General features: G+C 33.9%; 1 protein-coding gene across 5 annotated transcripts in view; it reads left to right on the forward strand.

Annotated features, from left to right (window-relative positions):
* The first annotated feature begins 1,252 nt into the window (after window positions 1–1,252).
* The window catches only part of megf11 (multiple EGF-like-domains 11), a 559,910-nt gene continuing 545,639 nt past the window's right edge, over window positions 1,253–15,523 (forward strand). For all 5 annotated transcript variants that reach the window (XM_061969469.2, XM_061969471.2, XM_061969472.2 and 2 more), the window contains exon 1: window positions 1,253–1,624. The gene's annotated coding sequence lies outside the window, so the exon portion shown is untranslated. The remainder of the gene's footprint in view (window positions 1,625–15,523) is intronic.

Genomic DNA, 15,523 nt, shown 5'->3' on the forward strand with positions numbered 1-15,523 from the left:
GCGCCAAGTCCTGTTGGAACTTGAAATCTCCATCTCCATAGAGCAGGTCAGCAGCAGGAAGCATGAAGTGCTCTAAAACTTGCTGGTAGACGGCTGCGTTGACCCTGGATCTCAGGAAACAGAGTGGACCGACACCAGCAGATGACATGGCACCCCAAACCATCACTGATGGTGGAAACTTTACACTAGACTTCAGGCAACGTGGATCCTGTGCCTCTCCTGTCTTCCTCCAGACTCTGGGACCTCGATTTCCAAAGGAAATGCAAAATTTGCATGGTTGGGTGATGGTTTGGGGTGCCATGTCATCTGCTGGTGTCGGTCCACTCTGTTTCCTGAGATCCAGGGTCAACGCAGCCGTCTACCAGCAAGTTTTAGAGCACTTCATGCTTCCTGCTGCTGACCTGCTCTATGGAGATGGAGATTTCAAGTTCCAACAGGACTTGGCGCCTGCACACAGCGCAAAATCTACCTGTGCCTGGTTTACGGACCATGGTATTTCTGTTCTAAATTGGCCCGCCAACTCCCCTGACCTTAGCCCCATAGAAAATCTGTGGGGTATTGTGAAAAGGAAGATGCAGAATGCCAGACCCAAAAACGCAGAAGAGTTGAAGGCCACTATCAGAGCAACCTGGGCTCTCATAACACCTGAGCAGTGCCAGAAACTCATCGACTCCATGCCACGCCGCATTAACGTAGTAATTGAGGCAAAAGGAGCTCCAACCAAGTATTGAGTATTGTACATGCTCATATTTTTCATTTTCATACTTTTCAGTTGGCCAACATTTCTAAAAATCCCTTTTTTGTATTAGCCTTAAGTAATATTCTAATTTTGTGAGACACGGAATTTTGGATTTTCATTTGTTGCCACTTCAAATCATCAAAATTAAATGAAATAAACATTTGAATGCATCAGTCTGTGTGCAATGAATAAATATAATGTACAAGTTACACCTTTTGAATGCAATTACTGAAATAAATCAAGTTTTTCAAAATATTCTAATTTACTGGCTTTTACCTGTATATATATATATATGTCTTTAAAGTGGGCAGATTTTTTTAACGAAAATCTGGACTTTTGTCCAGGCTAGAATAAGTTATTCATGTTTATATTTAATCTTAAGGGCAACTATGCTTTACTATATGAACGTTTCGGTTGGCGAAGCATGTTGAAGAACCAATTAGGTTTCCCTGCGTACTTTAATTGGGCTCACCTGGCCAACTAATTACGGCAGCTGTCTGAGAGTGACGTCAATGATCCGAGCAGCCACGACACACACATGATGTCATGCGAGAGTTTAATTGAAAAGCAAACAAAAATGTTTTTTTTTGGCACTAAAATCCTATTTTTACAAGACACGGTAGGAGGCGGGGCTTCGTCATCGGCGCGCATGACGTCATCCGGGTTTAAAGTGGGCCGCGCTTCTGCCACGGAGCAGCAGCAGCAGCGGCGGAGAGACGCGGACGCGGTGACCCGGGCTGCGCACGCTCAGGACGGCTTCAACTCAGTCCAAGCCACCGCTTGAACGCACCATGTCGAGCTGTCACTTGAACACCTCCTGCGGCGGGAAATATCTCTTTTCTTGAGGGGGGGACAACTTTGCATCTCGAGTGGCGTCTTTCGAAGGTGAGCGTGGATTTTTATTTTTATTTTTTTATTTTTTTATTTTTTTTTTGACCAACACACGTCTGCAGTGGAATTGTGAAAAGGTGCAGATTAGTGCTGGATGCTCTTTGTTGTTGGCTTGCATGTCGTTTCCTTTCCAGCATTTGGCAGGCTGGCGGCTGGTGGATGTGACAAATTGGGCTTTCTATTTAATTGAGCTGTTGGCAAGTCTATACTGTGGAAATATGCGTTGTGTGCTAAAAAAAAGAGCTCAATTTATTGCAACATGTGTTGGACATTGCTGTTGTGCTCCTGCAAACAAATATTTAAATGACAGATACAAAAAAAAAAACATATGAATTGTTAACTTCCACTTTAAAGTGTCCACTTTGACTTCCATGCAATCTCTCTTTGCCGATTATCCATTTTTAATGAGGGCTGGAGAGAAAGTTTTGTCCTTCAGTGGAAGAGGACAGCAGCAGTAATGAATAGAAGATTCCCAGCAGAATAAAGATGACGTGTCATGTCACCACAACACCGCTAGATGGCAGCGGAGTGCAAAGATCGAGCAGCTGATTAAACTCCCATTAGTCACTTCATCAATGCCATCGCTGCATTATGGTGAAATACATTATTGTTCAAACATTGCCCTGCAATCAAATAACTGACAGCTACGCCCATTGAGAAGTGTTAGTGATGCGTACGTTTTTATTGTCGCCACGGTTCTGCACGGCTTCTCCGCATTACAGTAGTCATTAATCATAATTGCACGCTGGCATCACATCAAATTGGGATTATTTTTAATGCATTGATGCTTGAAAGATAAATTAGTTTATCACTGGGGCAGAGTCTTGCCTTGTTTGATTCATAATAATACACCGATCCAACTCACACAATGTCAATTTACTTATAAAAACTAATTAAAATAAAATAGAACAATGAATAAAAATATTTAATGAAACATTAACAAAAGTAATATTTTCATTGTATTTATTATAATGTGTACAACTAATTTAGATATGCAATCTGCATATTTTATCAATTGATACAATTATTTATATATTTTTTAACATAATTATTTTTAAAACCACTTTTTTTTAAATATATTTTCCTAATTTAGTTAAATTAGTTCAATTAAATTAAATAATTTGAGTTTTTTGTAAATTTCCGTCACACAATGTCAATTTACTTATAAAAAAAAAAATTGAAATAGAATAGAACAATAAATAAAAAGTAAATATTTTATTTCAATATTTAATAAAACATTTAACAAATAAAAAAAGTACCATTTTCATTGTATCTATTATATTATATACAACTAATTTAGATAGGTCATCTACATATTTTATCAATTGATATAATTATTTATATATTTTTTAACAGAAATATTTTTAACACCACTTTTTTTTATTTACTTTTTAAATATTTTTTCCTAGTTTAGTTAAATTATTTAAATTAAATAAATTGTGTTTTTTATGTTAATTTCTATCACACAATGTCAATTTACTTATAAAATAAATAATTGAAATAGAATAGAACAATAAATAAAAAGTATATATTTTATTTCAATATTTAATAAAACAATTAACACATAAAAAAGTACCATTTTCATTGTATCTATTATAATATATACAACTAATTTAGATAGGTAATCTTCATATTTTATCAATTGATACAATTATTTATATTTTTCAACATAAATATTTTTAAAATCTTTTTTTTTTTTTTACTTTTGAAATATTTTTTCCTGATTTAGTTAAATTAGTTCAATTAAATAATTTGTTTTTTTATGTTGATTTCCGTCACACAATATCAATTTACTTATAAAAATAATAATAATTGAAATAGAATAGAACAATAAATAAAAAGTAAATATTTTATTTCAATATTTAATAAAACAATCAACACATAAAAAAAGTACCATTTTCATTGTATCTATTATAATGTGTACAACTAATTTAGATATGTAATATACATATTTGATCAATTGATACAATTATTTATATTTTTTTAACAGAAATATTTCTAAAACCACTTTTTTTTTTTTTTTACGTTTTAAATATTTTTTCCTAATTTAGTTAAATTAGTTAAGGTAAAAATAATAATGTGTGTTTTTTTTAATGTTAATTTCCGTCACACAATATCAATTTACTTATAAAAAAAATAATAATTGAAATAGAATAGAACAATAAATACAAAGTAAATATTGTATTTCAATATTTAATAAAACAATCAACACATACAATGAAAATGGTACTTTTTAAATCTATTATAATACATACAACTAATTTAGATAGGTCATCTACATATTTTATCAATTGATACAATTATTTATAATTTTTTAACAAATATTTTTAAAACCCCTTTTTCTTTACTTTAAATATTTTTTCCTAATTTAGTTAAATTAGTTCAATTAAATTTGTGTTTTTAATGTTAATTTCCGTCACACAATGTCAATTTACTTATAAAAAAATGATAATTGAAATAGAAGAGAACATAAATAAAAAGTAAATATTATATTTCAATATTTAATAAAACAACAAATAAAAAAGTACCATTTTCATTGTATTTATTATAATGTATACAACTAATTTAGATATGTAATATACATATTTTATCAATTGATACAATTATTTATATTTTTTTAACAGATATGGGTTGTACTTGTATAGCGCTTTTCTACCTTCAAGGTACTCAAAGCGCTTTGACACTATTTCCACATTTACCCATTCACACACACATTCACACACTGATGGAGGGAGCTGCCATGCAAGGCGCTAACCAGCACCCATCAGGAGCAAGGGTGAAGTGTCTTGCTCAGGACACAACGGAAACCACTTTTTTTTTTTTTTACGTTTTAAATATTTTTTCCTAATTTAGTTAAATTAGTTAAGTTAAATTAAATAATTTGTGTTTTTTATGTTAGTTTCCGTCACACAATGTCAGTTTACTTATACAAAAATGATAATTGAAATAGAATAGAACAATAAAAAGTAAATTTATTTCAATATTTAATGAAACAATTAACAAAAAAGTACTATTTTCATTGTATCTATTATAATATATACAACTAATTTAGATAGGTAATCTTCATATTTTATCAATTGATACAATTATTTATATTTTTCAACATAAATATTTTTAAAATCTTTTTTTTTTTTTTACTTTTGAAATATTTTTTCCTGATTTAGTTAAATTAGTTCAATTAAATAATTTGTTTTTTTATGTTGATTTCCGTCACACAATATCAATTTACTTATAAAAAAATAATTGAAATAGAATAGAACAATCAATACAAAGTAAATATTTTATTTCAATATTTAATAAAACAATCAACACATAAAAAAAGTACAATTTTCATTGTATCTATTATAATATATACAACTAATTTAGATATGTAATATACATATTTGATCAATTGATACAATTATTTATATTTATTTAACAGAAATATTTCTAAAACCACTTTTTTTTTTAACGTTTTAAATATTTTTTCCTAATTTAGTTAAATTAGTTAAATTAAATAATTTGTGTTTTTAATGTTAATTTCCGTCACACAATGTCAATTTACTTATAAAAAAATGATAATTGAAATAGAATAGAACATAAATAAAAAGTAAATATTATATTTCAATATTTAATAAAACAATTAACAAATAAAAAAGTACAGTTTTCATTGTATTTATTATAATATATACAACGAATTTAGATATGTAATATACATATTTTATCAATTGATACAATTATTTATATTTTTTTAACAGAAATATTTCTGAAACCACTTTGTTTTTTACTTTTTAATTATTTTTTCATAATTTAGTTAAATTAGTTCAGTTAAATTAAATAATTTGTGCTTTTTATGTTAATTTCTGTCACACAATATCAGTTTACTTACACAAAAATGATAATTGAAATAGAATAGAACAATAAATAAAAAGTAAATATTTTATTTCAATATTTAATAAAACAATCAACACATAAAAAAAAGTACCATTTTCATTGTATCTATTATAATATATACAACTAATTTAGATATGTCATCTACATATTTTATCAATTGATACAATTATTTACATTTTTTTAACAGAAATATTTTTAAAACCCTTTTTTCTTATTTACTTTTTAAATATTTTTTCCTAATTTAGTTAAATTATTTGAATTAAATAAACGTGTTTTTTATGTTAATTTCCGTCACACAATGTCAATTTACTTATAAAAAAAATGATAATTGAAATAGAATAGAACAATAAATAAAAAATAAATATTTTATTTCAATATTTAATGAAACATTAACAAAAAAGTAATATTTTCGTTGTATTTATTATAATATATACAACTAATTTAGATATGCAATCTACATATTTTATCAATTGATACAATTTATATATTTTTTACAGAAATATTTTTAAAATCACTTTTGTTTTTTACTTTTTAAATATTTTCCTAATTATTTAAATTAGTTAAATTAAATTAAATCATTTGTGTTTTTTATGTTAATTTCCGTCACACAATGTCAATTTACTTATAAAAAATTATAATTGAAAATAGAATAGAACAATAAATAAAAAGTAAATAATTTATTTCAATATTTAATGAAACAATTAACAAAAAAGTACAATTTTCATTGTATTTATTATAATATATACAACTAATTTAGATAGGTCATCTACATATTTTATCAATTGATACAATTATTTATATTTTTTTAACAAATATTTTTAAAATCCCTTTTTCTTATTTACTTTTTAAATATTTTTTCCTAATTTAGTTAAATTATTTAAATTAAATAAATTGTTTTTTATGTTAATTTCCATCACACAATGTCAATTTACTTATAAAAAAAAATGATAATTGAAATAGAATAGAACAATAAATAAAAAGTAAATATTTTATTTCAATATTTAATAAAACAATCAACACATAAAAAAAAGTACCATTTTCATTGTATCTATTATAATATATACAACTAATTTAGATAGGTCATCTACATATTTTATCAATTGATACAATTATTTATATTTTTTTAACAAATATTTTTAAAAACCCTTTTTCTTATTTACTTTTTAAATATTTTTTCCTAATTTAGTTAATTTAAATTAAATAAACGTGTTTTTATGTTAATTTCCATCACACAATGTCAATTTATTTATAAAAAAATGATAATTGAAATAGAACAATAAATAAAGAGTAAATATTTTATTTCAATATTTAATGAAACATTAACAAAAAAATATTTTCGTTGTATTTATTATAATATATACAACTAATTTAGATATGCAATCTGCATATTTTATCAATTGATACAATTATTTATATATTTTTTAACAGAAATATTTTTAAAATCACTTTTTTTTAAACTTTTTAAATATTTTCCTAATTTAGTTAAATTAGTTAAATTAAATTAAATCATTTGTGTTTTTTATGTTAATTTCCGTCACACAATGTCAATTTACTTATAAAAAATTATAATTGAAAATAGAATAGAACAATAAATAAAAAGTAAATATTTTATTTCAATATTTAAACAATTAAAAAAAGTACCATTTTCATTGTATCATTATAATATATACAACTAATTTAGATACGTCATCTACATATTTTATCAATTGATATAATTATTTATATATATTTTTAACAGAAATATTTTTAAAACCACTATTTTTTTTACTTTTTTCAATATTTTTCCAAATTTAGTTAAATTAAATAATTTGTGTTTTTTATGTTGGTTTCCGTCCTGTTTTTGGACCGCATTTGGGTGTAAAATTAATTATGAGTTTATTTCAAAGGGGACAATGCAAATGTCATAAAACACATGACTACACCTGGTTAAGAAATTATGTCAAAAAGGCAGTAAAATATGCAGTACATTTTACCTGCACGTCGTTAGCTGCGTGCAGTCAAAGTGTATACAAGCAGACAATGAGAAACAAATATATTTTTTATTTCCATGAAAGATTATATATATTCTTAAATTGTTTAAAAACAATGAATCTTTAGTGAGAACTGGAGAGAAAATAAACATGTTACACAACTTGCGTGAGCCTAACTAACCCGTTTTTACTTTTTAATCTTCTGAGCTGTCACAAAGTAGATCTTATAGGGCACACACCAAAGCCCAAAAAACTAACAAAAATACCCCTAAATGGAAATCTTGCCTTAACCCAGTGGTTCTTAACCTTGTTGGAGGTACCGAACCCCAGCAGTTTCATATGCGCATTCACCCAACCCTTCTTTAGTGAATAATAATTTTTTTTTTTTTTTCAAATTCAAGATAAAGTTGTATGTTTTTGGTAACACTTTAGTATGGGGAACATATTCTAAGTAACAAAGACTTAATTTAGAGTTATTTGTACACTAGGGGAACATATTCTAAGTCAGTGTTTTTCAACCACTGTGTGTGAGATTATCGAATTTCACCTATTTGGTTAAAAATATTTTTTGCAAACCAGTAATTATAGTCTGCAAATTATTTGTTGTTGTTGAGTGTCGGTGCTGTCTAGAGCTCTGCAGAGTAACCGTGTAATACTCTTCCTTATCAGTAGGTGGCAGCCGATAGCTAATTGCTTTGTTGATGTCAGAAACAGCGGGAGGCAGTGTGCAGGTAAAAAGATGTCTAATGCTTAAACCAAACATAAACAAAAGGTGAGTGCCCCTAAGAAAAGTCATTGAAGCTTAGGGAAGGCTATGCAGAACAAAACTAAAACTGAACTGGCTACAAAGTAAACAAAAACAGAATGCTGGACGACAGCAAAGACTTACTGTGGAGGAAAGATAGCGTCCACAAAGTACAACCAAACATGACATGACAATTAATGTCCCCACAAAGAAGGATAAAAACAACTGCAATATTCTTGATGGCTAAAACAAAGTAGATGCGGGAAATATCGCTCAAAGGAAGACATGAAACTGCTACAGGAAAATACCAAAAAAAAAGAAAAAGCCACCAAAATAGGAGCGCAAGACAAGAACTAAAACAAGCAGGAAAAAACTCAAAATAAGTCACGGTGTGATGTGACAGGTGGTGACAGTACACCTACTTTGAGACAAGAGTTATATTGATGCATGCTTGGTTATGCTTTAAAGTCATATCCAACATTTGCGACAACAACTTTTTACCGTCAACTGAGTTTTTTTTTTTTAATGATTTCTGCTGGTGGTGTGCCTCCGCATTTTTTTAACGCAAAAAATGTGCCTTGGCTCAAAAAAGGTTGAAAAACACTGTTCTAAGTAATAAAGACTTAATTTAGAGTAATTTGGTTAGGGTTAGGGTCAGCTTATAATAAGGCCATGCTGAATAAGGCATTAATAAGTACTTAATAATGACTAGTTAAGAGTCAATATGTTACTAATTTGCATGTTAATAAGCAACTAATTAATGGTGAATATGTTCCCCATACTAAAGTGTTACCATGTTTTATGAATGAAGTGTGCATGAACATCACCTTGTTCAAAGAACAAAACCAACACAGTGCATAAACTCACAACAAATTACACACCTGCAAATCAGTCTGACTTCTGCTGTTGTTGTATCCGTAATACGCCGATAGGGAGAAGTTTTTATTTACACGATGAGTCGGGTGTGTCTCGACCTCCGCCGAACCCCTGAGGCCGACTCACCGAACCCCTAGGGTTCCATCCAACCCAGGTTAAGAACCACTGCCTTAATCAATACAATACATTAGTGCTGATTAATGAAGATGTGGACGTATGGAAAGTTGACCAAGGACACTTTCTGTTGGCAGACACACAAAATGTGCATTTGGACATTTACATTTACTTAGTCAAGAATTTCTAGGGCTGAGGTAGTTAAAAAGCTCCTCGGTGGCAAGGCCCCAGGGGTAGATGAGATCCGCCCGGAGTTCCTTAAGGCTCTGGATGCTGTGGGGCTGTCTTGGTTGACAAGACTCTGCAGCATCGCGTGGACATCGGGGGCGGTACCTCTGGTTTGGCAGACCGGGGTGGTGGTTCCTCTCTTTAAGAAGGGGAACCGGAGGGTGTGTTCCAACTATCGTGGGATCACACTCCTCAGCCTTCCTGGTAAGGTCTATTCAGGTGTACTGGAGAGGAGGCTACGCCGGATAGTCCAACCTCGGATTCAGGAGGAACAGTGTGGTTTTCGTCCTGGTCGTGGAACTGTGGACCAGCTCTATACTCTGGGCAGGGTCCTTGAGGGTGCATGGGAGTTTGCCCAACCAGTCTACATGTGTTTTGTGGACTTGGAGAAGGCATTCGACCGTGTCCCTCGGGAAGTCCTGTGGGGAGTGCTCAGAGAGTATGGGGTATCAGACTGTCTGATTGTGGCAGTCCGCTCCCTGTATGCTCAGTGCCAGAGCTTGGTCCGCATTGCCGGCAGTAAGTCGGACACGTTTCCAGTGAGGGTTGGACTCCGCCAAGGCTGCCCTTTGTCACCCATTCTGTTCATAACTTTTATGGACAGAATTTCTAGGCGCAGTCAAGGCGTTGAGGGTATCTGGTTTGGTGGCTGCAGGATTAGGTCTCTGCTTTTTGCAGATGATGTGGTCCTGATGGCTTCATCTGGCCAGGATCTTCAGCTCTCACTGGATCGGTTCGCAGCCGAGTGTGAAGCGACTGGGATGAGAATCAGCACCTCCAAGTCCGAGTCCATGGTTCTCGCCCGGAAAAGGGTGGAGTGCCATCTCCGGGTTGGGGAGGAGATTTTGCCCCAAGTGGAGGAGTTCAAGTACCTCGGAGTCTTGTTCACGAGTGGGGGAAGAGTGGATCGTGAGATCGACAGGCGGATCGGTGCGGCGTCTTCAGTAATGCGGACGCTGTATCGATCCGTTGTGGTGAAGAAGGAGCTGAGCCGGAAGGCAAAGCTCTCAATTTACCGGTCGATCTACGTTCCCATCCTCACCTATGGTCATGAGCTTTGGGTTATGACCGAAAGGACAAGATCACGGGTACAAGCGGCCCAAATGAGTTTCCTCCGCCGGGTGGCGGGTCTCTCCCTTAGAGATAGGGTGAGAAGCTCTGCCATCCGGGAGGAGCTCAAAGTAAAGCCGCTGCTCCTCCACATGGAGAAGAGCCAGATGAGGTGGTTCGGGCATCTGGTCAGGATGCCACCCGAACGCCTCCCTAGGGAGGTGTTTAGGGCACGTCCGACCGGTAGGAGGCCGCGGGGAAGACCCAGGACACGTTGGGAAGACTATCTCTCCCGGCTGGCCTGGGAACGCCTCGGGGTCCCCCGGGAGGAGCTGGGCTTCCCTGCTTAGGCTGCTGCCCCCGCGACCCGACCTCGGATAAGCGGAAGAAGATGGATGGATAGTCAAGAATTGTTAAAGTGCCATTTAAACAGCAGCAGAGAAAACATGGCCACTTATACCCTCCATTCATCTTGCTGATTTGAACCCGTGCATGTTCAGTATTCAGAAGTCTGGATGACGCCACACGCTGCTGTGCCCTAATGATGCATTGTGTCAAGTTCACAAGGTCAAATCATTATAGCGAGCTCAGCAGGAGGAAACGTTGACATGTGAACACCTCAACATATATAGATATTGTTTTCATATCGCAGACTTTCTTTGCTGTTGGTTGTTTTGCTCAATCCTGTCACAACGCTTCTGAAGCAACAGCTGCCGTGACCTTTATTCCGCAAATTAAGCTGTTTTTGCCGTGCGCTGACTGATAGGTGTTATTATTTCTGCAAAAGCACTGAACATTGGGCAAACACCCCGGGGCCAAAACAAGTGCATTAAGAAAAGTTAATGAAATACACAAAGGTACAAACCTGCACTTGTGGGATTTACATTTTGTGAGATGCAGTGAAAGGCTCATATACGAACCCCGTTTCCATATGAGTTGAGAAATTGTGTTAGATGTAAATATAAATGGAATACAATGATTTGCAAATCCTTTTCAATAGGGATGTCCGATAAAGGCCTTTTGCCGATATCCGATATTCCGATATTGACCAAATTACCAATACTGATATCAACCAATACCGATATATACAGTGGTGGAATTAACACATTATTATGCCTAATTTGGAGAACCAAGTATGGTGAAGATAAGGTCCTTTAAAAAAAAAAATAAATAAATAAGATAAATAGATTAAAAACAGTTTCTTGAATAAAAAAGAAAGTAAAACAATATAAAAACAGTTCCATAGAAACTAGTAATTAATAAAAATGAGTAAAATGAAGTGTTAAAGGTTAGTACTATTAGTGGAGCAGCAGCACGCACAATATCATGTGCTTACGGACTGTATCCCTTGCAGACTGTATTGATATATATTGATATATAATGTAGAAACCACAATATTAATAACAGAAAGAAACAACTAGGGCTGCAGCTAACGATTATTTTTCTATCGATTAATCTATAGATTATTTTTTCGATTAATCGGTTAATCTATAGATTATTTTTTCGATTAATCTATAGATTATTTTTCCTTTTACCGATTATTTTTTTTATTTAAAGTGAAGAGGAAAAAATAAATGTAGGCCAGATTTTTCAAAAGGCATGGCTTTTATTTACAAAAAAAAAAGTATGGCCACTCAGTCAACATTGACAACAACATGACAAAATATTCTGTAACAATGTAAACATTTAAAACTTTTAACATTTAACAAAATTAAAAGTAGCTTATTTGCTTTTTAATGTGCAAATATAAAAGTAAACATCCAGTGCAAATCTTAATATTCTGGAATAGTATAAGCATTTAAAAAGTAAAAGTATTGCTTATTTTGCTTTAAAATGTGCAAAAATAAAGATAAACATCCAATACAAAAAAGTGCAAAACGGAAATATTCTGTAACAGTGTAAACATTTCAACAAAAGTAAAAGTATTGCTTATTTGCTAAAATGTGCAAAAATAAAGCTAAACATCCAATACAAAAAAGTGTACAGTGTAAACATTTCAAAAAAAGTAAAAGTATTGCTTATTTGCTAAAATGTGCAAAAATAAAGCTAAACATCCAATACAAAAAAGTGTACAGTGTAAACATTTCAACAAAAGTAAAAGTATTGCTTATTTTGCTTAATAACACAACAATGATAGTATGATTAAAGTGAAAGTTAATTGTTGGTTTGTACATAGTATATGTAACTGTTAATGTTGTAAAAGGTATTTGCACAACTAATTAACGTTAGCGTTTGTGACACGTCTTGTGCCGTGGGGTTCTTTCAGGACCGACAGACTGAACCAAATGATTCCCGGGCGCGGCCACCGCTGCTGCCCACTGCTCCCCTCACCTCCCAGGGGGTGATCAAGGGTGATGGGTCGAATGCAGAGAATAATCTCGCCACACCTAGTGTGTGTGTGACAATCATTGGTACTTTAACTTTAATGCCAGACGGCTTTGCCAGGTTTACAATCTTTTAATTTTACACAAAGTCTTTTCTCTTCCAACTCTTTTCTCTTTCTTTCCTCGCTTTTCAGCTCCTCTTCCTCGCTCGCTCGTCGTCCCCTGTCTCTTGCGGCGTCGCTCCCGGCGCGCCCCGCCTCGCCGCTCGCTCGCCGCCGCCGCCGCCTCTCCACAGCGTTAAAGAGGAGCGCGTCTTTGTAAACACTGAACAGGCACGCCAAACGCGCCTCTCAGAGCAAACGGTGCTTTAGTTTATGAATTTACAACGCAGATACAAATGACACATTCATGTTTTTGTGTAATAATGACAACGTATACGCACGCGGACGATTGACTTGTTGATGGTGATGGCAAGAACGCTGTCGGGGGTTTTCTTTTCAAATGTTCGTTCATAGCCGTTGTGCTGCTATGATAGGCCATTTCCGCTCGACACAGTGTGCATACAACAACATTATTAGGCCGTTTATTGAAATACTCCGACACTTTTGGCGTGCTTTTTTCCCCTCGCTCGCATCGTCTGCTTTGCGCTCCGCCATGACAGTAGTGTGACGTAAATATGCGACGCGCCGACGCACAAAAACGGCGTCGACGTATTTACGTAACCGATGACGTCGACTACGTCGACGCGTCGTTTCAGCCTTAGAAACAACCCTTTTGTGTGAATGAGTGTGAATGGGGGAGGGAGGTTTTTGGGGTTATTGTACTAATTGTAAGTGTATCTTGTGTTTTTTATAATGATTTGAAAAAACAAACAAAAAACGATACCGATAATAAAAAAAAACGATACTGATAATTTCCGATATTGCATTTATCGGCCGATATTATCGGACATCTCTACTTTTCAACCCATATTCAGTTGAAAGCACTACAAAGACAAGATTTTTGATGTTCAAACTCATAAACTTTATTTATTTTTTTGCAAATAATAATTAACTTAGAATTTCATGGCTGCAACACGTGCCAAAGTAGTTGGGAAAGGGCATGTTCACCACTGTGTTACATCATCTTCTCTTTTAACAACACTCAATAAACGATTGGGAACTGAGGAAACTAATTGTTGAAGCTTTGAATGTGGAATTTTTTCCCATTCTTGTTTTATGTAGAGCTTCAGTCGTTCAACAGTCCGGGGTCTCCGCTGTCGTATTTTAGGCTTCGTAATGCGCCACACATTTTCGATGGGAGACAGGTCTGGACTGCAGACGGGCCAGGAAAGTACCCGCACTCTTTTTTTACGAAGCCACGCTGTTGTAACACGTGCTGAATGTGGCTTGGCATTGTCTTGCTGAAATAAGCAGGGGCGTCCATGAAAAAGACGGCGCTTAGATGGCAGCATATGTTGTTCCAAAACCTGTATGTACCTTTCAGCATTAATGGTGCTTTCACAGATGTGTAAGTTACCCATGCCTTGGGCACTAATGCACCCCCATACCATCACACATGCTGCCTTTTACACTTTGCGTCGATAACAGTCTGGATGGTTCGCTTCCCCTTTAGTCCGGATGACACAATGTTGAATATTTCCAAAAACAATTTGAAATGTGGACTCGTCAGACCACAGAACACTTTTCCACTTTGCATGAGTCCATCTTAGATGATCTCGGGCCCAGAGAAGCCGGCGGCGTTTCTGGGTGTTGTTGATAAATGGCTTTCGCTTTGCATAGTAGAGCTTTAACTTGCACTTACAGATGTAGAGACCAACTGTATTTAGTGACAGTGGTTTTCTGAAGTGTTCCTGAGCCCATGTGGTGATATCCTTTAGAGATTGATGTCGGTTTTTGATATAGTGCCGTCTGAGGGATGGAAGGTCACGGTCATTCAATGTTGGTTTCCGGCCATGCTGCTTACGTGGAGTGATTTCTCCATATTCTCTGAACCTTTTGATGATATTATGGACCGTAGATGTTGAAATCCCTAAGTTTCTTGCAATTGCACTTTGAGAAACGTTGTTCTTAAACTGTTTGACTATTTACTCACGCAGTTGTGGACAAAGGGGTGTACCTCGCCCCATCCTTTCTTGTGAAAGACTGAGCATTTTTTGGGAAGCTGTTTTTATACCCAATCATGGCACCCACCTGTTCCCAATTAGCCTGCACACCTGTGGGATGTTCCAAATAAGTGTTTGATGAGCATTCCTCAACTTTATCAGTATTTATTGCCACCTTTCCCAACTTCTTTGTCACGTGTTGCTGGCATCAAATTCTAAAGTTAATGATTATTTGCAAAAAAAAAAAAGTTTATCAGTTTGAACATCAAATATGTTGTCTTTGTAGCATATTCAACTGAATATGGCTTGAAAAGGATTTGCAAATCATTGTATTGCGTTTATATTTACATCTAACACAATTTCCCAACTCATATGGAAACGGGGTTTGTATATATATACAGGTAAAAGCCAGTAAATTAGAATATTTCGAAAAACTTGATTTATTTCAGTAATTGCATTCAAAAGGTGTAACTTGTACATTATATTTATTCATTGCACACAGACTGATGCATTCAAATGTTTATTTCATTTAATTTTGATGATTTGAAGTGGCAACAAATGAAAATCCAAAATTCCGTGTGTCACAAAATTAGAATATTACTTAAGGCT

Source organism: Nerophis lumbriciformis, linkage group LG10, assembly GCF_033978685.3.
Source record: "Nerophis lumbriciformis linkage group LG10, RoL_Nlum_v2.1, whole genome shotgun sequence".
In the NCBI taxonomy this organism is placed as follows: domain Eukaryota; kingdom Metazoa; phylum Chordata; class Actinopteri; order Syngnathiformes; family Syngnathidae; genus Nerophis; species Nerophis lumbriciformis.